The sequence below is a fragment of the Suricata suricatta genome, chromosome 7 (genome assembly GCF_006229205.1).
Source record: "Suricata suricatta isolate VVHF042 chromosome 7, meerkat_22Aug2017_6uvM2_HiC, whole genome shotgun sequence".
In the NCBI taxonomy this organism is placed as follows: domain Eukaryota; kingdom Metazoa; phylum Chordata; class Mammalia; order Carnivora; family Herpestidae; genus Suricata; species Suricata suricatta.
This window is the reverse complement of record NC_043706.1, coordinates 2,986,156-2,993,061: the sequence shown is the minus strand read 5'-3', so window position 1 is coordinate 2,993,061 and position 6,906 is coordinate 2,986,156. Positions and strand designations below refer to the sequence as shown.

Sequence of the window (6,906 nt, the reverse complement as noted above, 5' to 3'; positions counted from 1 at the left end):
GGTTCCATGGTGTAATGGTTAGCACTCTGGACTCTGAATCCAGCGATCCGAGTTCAAATCTCGGTGGAACCTTCGGTCCTTTTCTTTAAGGTTTCCCTTTTAGGAACGATGGTCAGGAAGCCTCCGGTTCACGTGAAACCCGGAGTGCGCCCTAGAAGGGAAGTTACACGGACTGCGTGTGGACCCCACGGAGCCTCTGCCGTATTGTTCAGACGATTCCTCTCCCACCTAACGGAGAGTCTGTGACACTTACAACTCTGAGTTGAGTTGAACTTTTCCTGATTTATTGTTTTATAAAATGTAGTGAGCTCACTTGGTGCAAAAGCAAAAGGATGAGACAGAATTGAGGGAGAAAAAAGATTCTTTTGAATGCTGCCTAGAGAGAATGAGACGTCAGAATGTCTAGTAGGCACAATGAGTAGCATTTAGAGGTGTTTCATTTTCCACGGGGAAACAAGATTTATGAAAATCTATTCATGCTTTAAATAAAGAATTTCTTGAACTGTCTGAGGTATGTGAACACCACTGGATGCCCATGTGAACTGGGAGCACTGTGGACAGAGCAAATGACCCAGATACATTTTCTAAGTGTTTCCGCAGTGTTCCTTTGGTCACTCCTGTGACACTGACCCACCGCACAGAACTGCTCTCTGTGATGAATTATGTTCCACGAAATCATTGACCTTTCACACTGTAGCCTAGGCTGCTAGCTCTGTGGTCATTTTATTTTTCTAAAACCGAATGTTCGGATTGCAAGTTAGTTCATTTTCTGGTGAATGTCTGCATATGCCACAGCTTCAGGCAAGACAAGGGAGTTACTGAGACCCCCAAGAAGTAATTCCAAAGTGCTTTCCTTACTTTTAGTTCATCTATTGTATTTCTAAAGATTGTATACATATATTTTTTATTTAACATTTGCTAGGGGGTAGAAGCCTTTCATATGCCCTTTTTAAAAGTTTGTTTTATTTATTTATTTATTTGTTTGTTTATTTAGAGAGTGAGAGAGCGAGCTGGGGAGGGGCGAGACACAGAATCTGAAGCAGCTCCAGGCTCTGAGTTGTCAGCACAGAGCCTGATGAGGGGCTTCAGCCTATGAACCACGAAATCATGACCTGAGCCGAAGCTAAACCCACTGAGCCCCCAGAGCCCCACAGCATAATACTTTACTGCAGCATGTAACAAGTGAATATGCTGGTGTATTATAACTATGCTGTAAGTATTTTAATAGTCAAGACTATTTTAATAGTCAATTAAATATTTAGAATGTTGATATTTTTGTGCTTCACTGCCATTTGCTGAATTTTCTTCACTGTACTGGACAGTTGGGCCCCCCAGAAATGACCTCTCATAACTTAGATGGGTCCCATTTGTTTCTCACCATTTCTCCTTTCCTTCACAGACTTTATTCTATTTGAATAAACGAAGATGTATCATAATTTTAGAGTTTCTCTTCCTTGTGAATGTTGAATACAGCAAAATAAACATTCTACTTTTAAATTATCATGAGGGGCGCCTGGGTGGCTCAGTTGGTTGAGTGTCTGACTTCGGCTCAGGTCATGATCTCACAGTTTGTGGGTTTGAGCCCCACATTGGGTTCTGACAGCTCAGAGCCTGGAGCCTGCTTCAGATTCTGTACTTATCTCTCTCTCTCTCACCCTCCCCTGCTTGCTCTGTCTCTCAAAAATAAATTTTAAAAAACATACAAAATTAAAAAAAGAAATTATCATGAGCAGATGGAAAGAATTCTCAAACCGAACTTTTTCATTAAAGACTCAAAGCCAGGGGCGCCTGGGTGGGTTGAGCGTCCAGCTTCGGCTCAGGTCACGATCTCACAGTTCGTGGGTTTGAGCCCTGCGTCGGGCTCTGTCTTTGCTGACAGTTAGCTCAGAGCCTGGAGCCTGTGTTCAGATTCTGTGTCTCCCTCTCTCTCTGACCCTCCCCCGCTCACGCTCTCTCTCTCTCTCTCTCTCTCTCTCAAAAATAAGTAAAACATTTTTAAAAAAATAAAGACTCAAATCCAAAATAGAATGTCATTTTTAAAGCTTTTTTTAAAAGTTCTAGAAATGAAAAATTAAGATGTAATCACATCTTTATTGCTCCTCATTTTAATGCAAATAGTTATAAACAGTTTTGGGGAATAAAAATATGAGATGTTCTGTTTTAATATTGTTTATCTATTTATTTTGAGAAGGAGAGTGAGTATGAGTAGGGGAGAGGGGCAGAGAGAAGAAAAGAGAGAGAGGGAGAGAGAATCTCAAGCAGGTCCCATGCCCAGCACAGAGCCCAAAGTGGGGCTCAGTCTCATAACTGTGAGATCACGACCTGAGCCCAAATCAAGAGTCAGTTGTTCAACTGACTGAGCCCCCGGCACTTCGTGAGACGTTCTTATTGCTAAAGAACGCTGAATATTTATATTATCTTTTTATATTAATTCAGTTTTTATTAATTATTAATATTGCTTAAACAAAATTAGCCATTTTCACAAATTATTAATTATTGAAGCCTTTTACCCCAGATAGTGAAAATCCATTCAATTTCAACTAACTGATGGCATTTTAATATATAAAGCATGTAAGGAGATTTCCATTCCATGCTTAATAGATACAATTATTATTCTTGTTTCAAAATAACTTTCCAGGGGCGCCTGGGGGGCTCAGTCACTTGGGTGGCCAACTTCGGCTCAGGTCAGGATCTCACAGTTTGTGGGTTCGAGCCCCACATCAGGCTCTATGCTGACAGCTCGGAGCCTTGGTCCTGCTTCTGATTCTGTGTCTCCCTCTCTCTCTGCCCCTCCCCCGCTCACACTCTGTGCCTCTCTCTCAAAAATAAGTGTTAAAAGAATAACTATTTAGAGAGTAGCAGTACACCTGGAGAGCATCACCAGTAGTCTGACCCTGATTAGATACGATGGTAAACAATACAATCTCGTGACTGTAAACTTAGGTCCAAGAATGCCAAAAACGATGTGGAAACAGGCACCTGGCTCTTTAGCTTAATAAAGGGAAAGGATGGAGCAAAACCAATCAGCAAAGTGTTGAATTTAAGGCTAAAATCAAGTTTTGTTATGTCTGATGTTGATTACACTTAGATTTGTTAAGTTTGCATATTAAGACTTTAAGGGAAACCATAATAAGAATAGAACTGGTATATTTAAGTTATATTTTTTACCTTGAGACAACGGGAAATTCAAATGCACTTCTAAGAAATAGTACAGAGAGATCTCCTGTGTCCTTTACCCAGTTTCCTCCGAGGGTGACATCTTGCAAATTACCCTACAACGTAACAGAAGGATATTGATGTAAATATAGTGAAGATAAAATACTCCCATCATCGCCTCCCTTTCACAGCCACACCTGCTACTTTCCTCCCATCCCCACCCATCCCTCCATCCCTGACAACCACGGGTTGATTCTCATTTCTATGTTCTCATTAAAGAATTTAAGAGTCTTTTGGCCACTGTAGCTGGGAAGATTCTAGCCGGGGTGAGGACGTAGGATCACCTTGTCCTCCCCTTCGGCCTTTCCCCAAAGCCCCTCAATGAAATGGCTTGATCCTCCCCCAAAAAAGAATGCTATATAAATGGAATCATAGAGTATATAACCCTTTAAGGTGAACTTTTTTCACTCACTGTAATTCCTTCAAATTGAGACTTTAATTTGCAATTCTTTTAATGAGCAATGACGTTGAGCATCTTCTCATGTGCTTCTTAGCCATTTATAAGTCATTTTGGAGAAATGTCTATTCAAGTACTCTGCCTATTTTTAAAACTGGGTTGAGGGGCGCCTGGGGGGCTCAGTCGGTTAAGCGTCCGACTTCAGCTCAGGTCATGATCTCATGGTTCTTGGGTTCAAGCCCTGTGTCAGGCTCTGTGCTGACAACTCAGAGCCTGGAGCCTGTCTTCTGATTCTGTGTCTCCCTCTCTCTCTGATCCTCCCCTGCTCACCCTGTCTGTCTGTCTGTCTGTCTCTCTCTCTCAAAAAAATAAATAAAACATCAAAAAAAAGTTTAAAAACAAAACCAAACTGGGTTGAGTAATGTGAAGTCTTTATATAGCCTAGATACTAAGCCCTTAGCAAACATAATTTATGACTATTTTCTCCAAATCTGCTCATTGCCTTTTCACTCTCTTGATAGGTCTCCTGATGCACTAAGCTAAAATCAAGGTGCCAGTGGGTCTGCGTTTCTTTCTGGAGGCTCCAGGGAAGAATCTGTTACCGGGCTCACCTGGGTCAGAACTCGGTTCCCTGTGGTTGTAAGACCAGGGTTACTTGCCGGCTAAAAGCGTAAAGCGGTTTCCACATTCTGAGGCCGCCGCCTCCCTCGGACCGCGGCCTCCTTGGTCTCCAAAGTCAGCGTGGCTGGAGGCCTCACCTCCCCCTTCTCCGGGGCCTGCTCTTCTGCCGCCCTCCTCCACTTTTAAGCACGTTACTGATGAGACTGGGCCTTCGCAGATAATCCAGGACAATCTCTCCATCTCGAGACGGAGATGGAGATCACATTTCCATCACATTTGCACGTCCTTTTGCCATGTAAGGCGACGTATTTGCAAGCGCCCGGGGTTCGGACACAGACGGTTCGAGACACCAGTATCCTGCCCATCACAGCAGCTGCGGAGTGTGTTTTTTCATACAGTTTAAGATCATCCTGGTTCTTGGCAAATGCCATCCAGTTCATTCCAGACATTTTGGATATTATGCTACGAGACTGTGGGTCTTATTTAAACCTTCTGTGTAAGCTGACTCCCTCTAACGTCCAACAGCGCTCTGACAGGGCACGGAGAGGCCTCCTGCTTATGAGCAGGGAGCAGGAGAACTTCAGGGTCCCCATCCAGGCTCAGTTGCTACCCCAGGTGTAGGCTCTGTCCTGCTGTGCAGGAGAGGGAGTCCGGCTCCTTGTGAGGCTTCCTCAAGTGCCCCCCTGAGTTGGCGGGGGAGGAAAGTTCCTCGCTGCTCCCCACGTGACCTCCACTAACACTGAGCAATGAAAACATCTTGTCCCTCCACTCGGCCTCGTCCGATGTCACCCGGGTGGGGAGGGTGGTAGGCACGCCATTCTCGCCGGGTGGGGTGGTAGGCTCCCCACAGGGGCTCTACGGACAGGGCACAGGCAAGGGCTTCTGAAGTCTGGAGCAACAGAAGGCCCTCCTCCTACTCTGCACCTCTGAGGCTCCTTGTGTTGGGGGCAGCGGGCAGGGCGCAGGGGAGCACCTTGCTGCGGTCTGGCGAGGACAGATGCCGAGCTTCCCACTCTGTCTTTGCTGCTTGGGGGGGTGGGGGGGAGGCTACAGTTTGCTTTTGTTTCCAACTTCCTGCAGGTGAAAACCTCTCAGATGAATTTTTAACTTCACTAAATACACACAATTAACTCAAAAGCATAAATCCTAAGACTCAACATACACTTTTAAAAATAAAAAGCTTTCAGGGGCATCTGAGTGGCTCAGTTGGTTAAGTGATTGACTTCGGCTCAGGTCACGATCTCAAGGTTCCTGAGTTCAAGCCCTGCATCGGGCTCTATGCTGACAGCTCGGAGCCTGGAGCCTGCTTCAGATTCTGTGTCTCCTTCTCTCTCTCTGCTCTACCCCTGCTCATGCTCTCTCTGTCTCTCAAAAATAAACAAACATTTAAAAAATACATATAAAGCTTTTAGAAAAATAGGCAGGCTTAGGTCCAGGAACTTGTCAACGTGCACTGACACTGAGAGCACTTCCTACTGGGAAAGTGCTCTCGGCCTCCCATGCGCCCTTGCTTATTTAGAATTCATAGATTAGTTTTAGTTTATTTATTTTTTGAGAGAGAGAGAGTAGGGGAAGGGCAGAGAGAGAGAGGGATACAGAGAATCCCAAGCAGGCTTTGCCCAGCCGGACAGAAAGCTTCAACTCACAAATCCTGAGATCAGGGACTGAGCAAAATCAAGAGTCAAATGCTTAACCAACTGAGCCACCCAGGCATCCCAAGATTATATGGATTATGCAGCGCACATACCAACTGTCTGTCTGCCCTTTCGGACACTGTGGTCTATTAACTATCTCCACAGCCCGGCTGGTGGAGCGCTGGGCTGACTGGCCAGCCCAGCTGGTCGTCATGGTAACTGCGGATCTCTGACTTCCGGTGCTGCCTACCTGGCATCTAGTCCTATGGTTCCCATTGCCATTAATAAGCCCAACTCTGTGACCACTTGTCCTTCAGTGAGCCCTGAACCTCCCAGTAATTCTAGTGCCCCTTTCACCGGCACACTTCTGATGGCCTTGGAGAACAGCGGGGTCATCTTGGTGAGCCACGCCCGGGGGCACGTGGGAGCTCCTGGGGTGTTGGTTATGACCTACCTCCATCTGGCTCTCACTGGCGCGTGGATGGGCGGAAAACCATAGAGCCTTGTGCTGGCGAGCGGAGAGTTGTGCATATTTCTGAGTCTGCTTTGCCTCAATAAAAACAAAAATCAGCTTGCCTTGATGGAGATGTTTAGCCAAAGGAAAAAAATCCAGCACATAACACAGAGGTTCTTCTGTGCTGAAGATTTTTCTGAGCACGTTGCAACATATTAGACAGTGACACTCTCATTTTAAAGCATGAGAGGCTGTTACAGAGATTTTAAGTAACTCACTCAAAATCACAGGGAGTAAGGGACAGAGCTGATGTCTGAGCCTGGCAATGAACCCAGGGGGTGCGGGTGGGGTGGCCGCTCTGGCCAGCGGAGTCTGGGTGTGAAATTCTCCATGTCTACAAACGAAAAATAGGAGCTGTGAACATGATTCTTTCGTAAAGTAAATCCAAGGCCGAGAATGGCAAGGAACTTGGGGTAAGAAGTCCTACCTGTAGCTGTCTTATTCTCCTTCAGGTCACAACTCCATGTTTTGTTTTGTTTTGTTTTTGTTTTAAAGTAAGTGCGACTCCCTGCTGGTGAGGCTCC

At 45.4% G+C, this 6,906-nt stretch overlaps 1 non-coding gene across 1 annotated transcript; it reads left to right on the top strand.

The window, feature by feature from the left end:
- Nucleotides 1-72, top strand: TRNAQ-CUG. The gene has a single exon. It is a non-coding gene; the product is annotated as a tRNA-Gln (tRNA).
- Nucleotides 73-6,906: the final 6,834 nt, after the last annotated feature.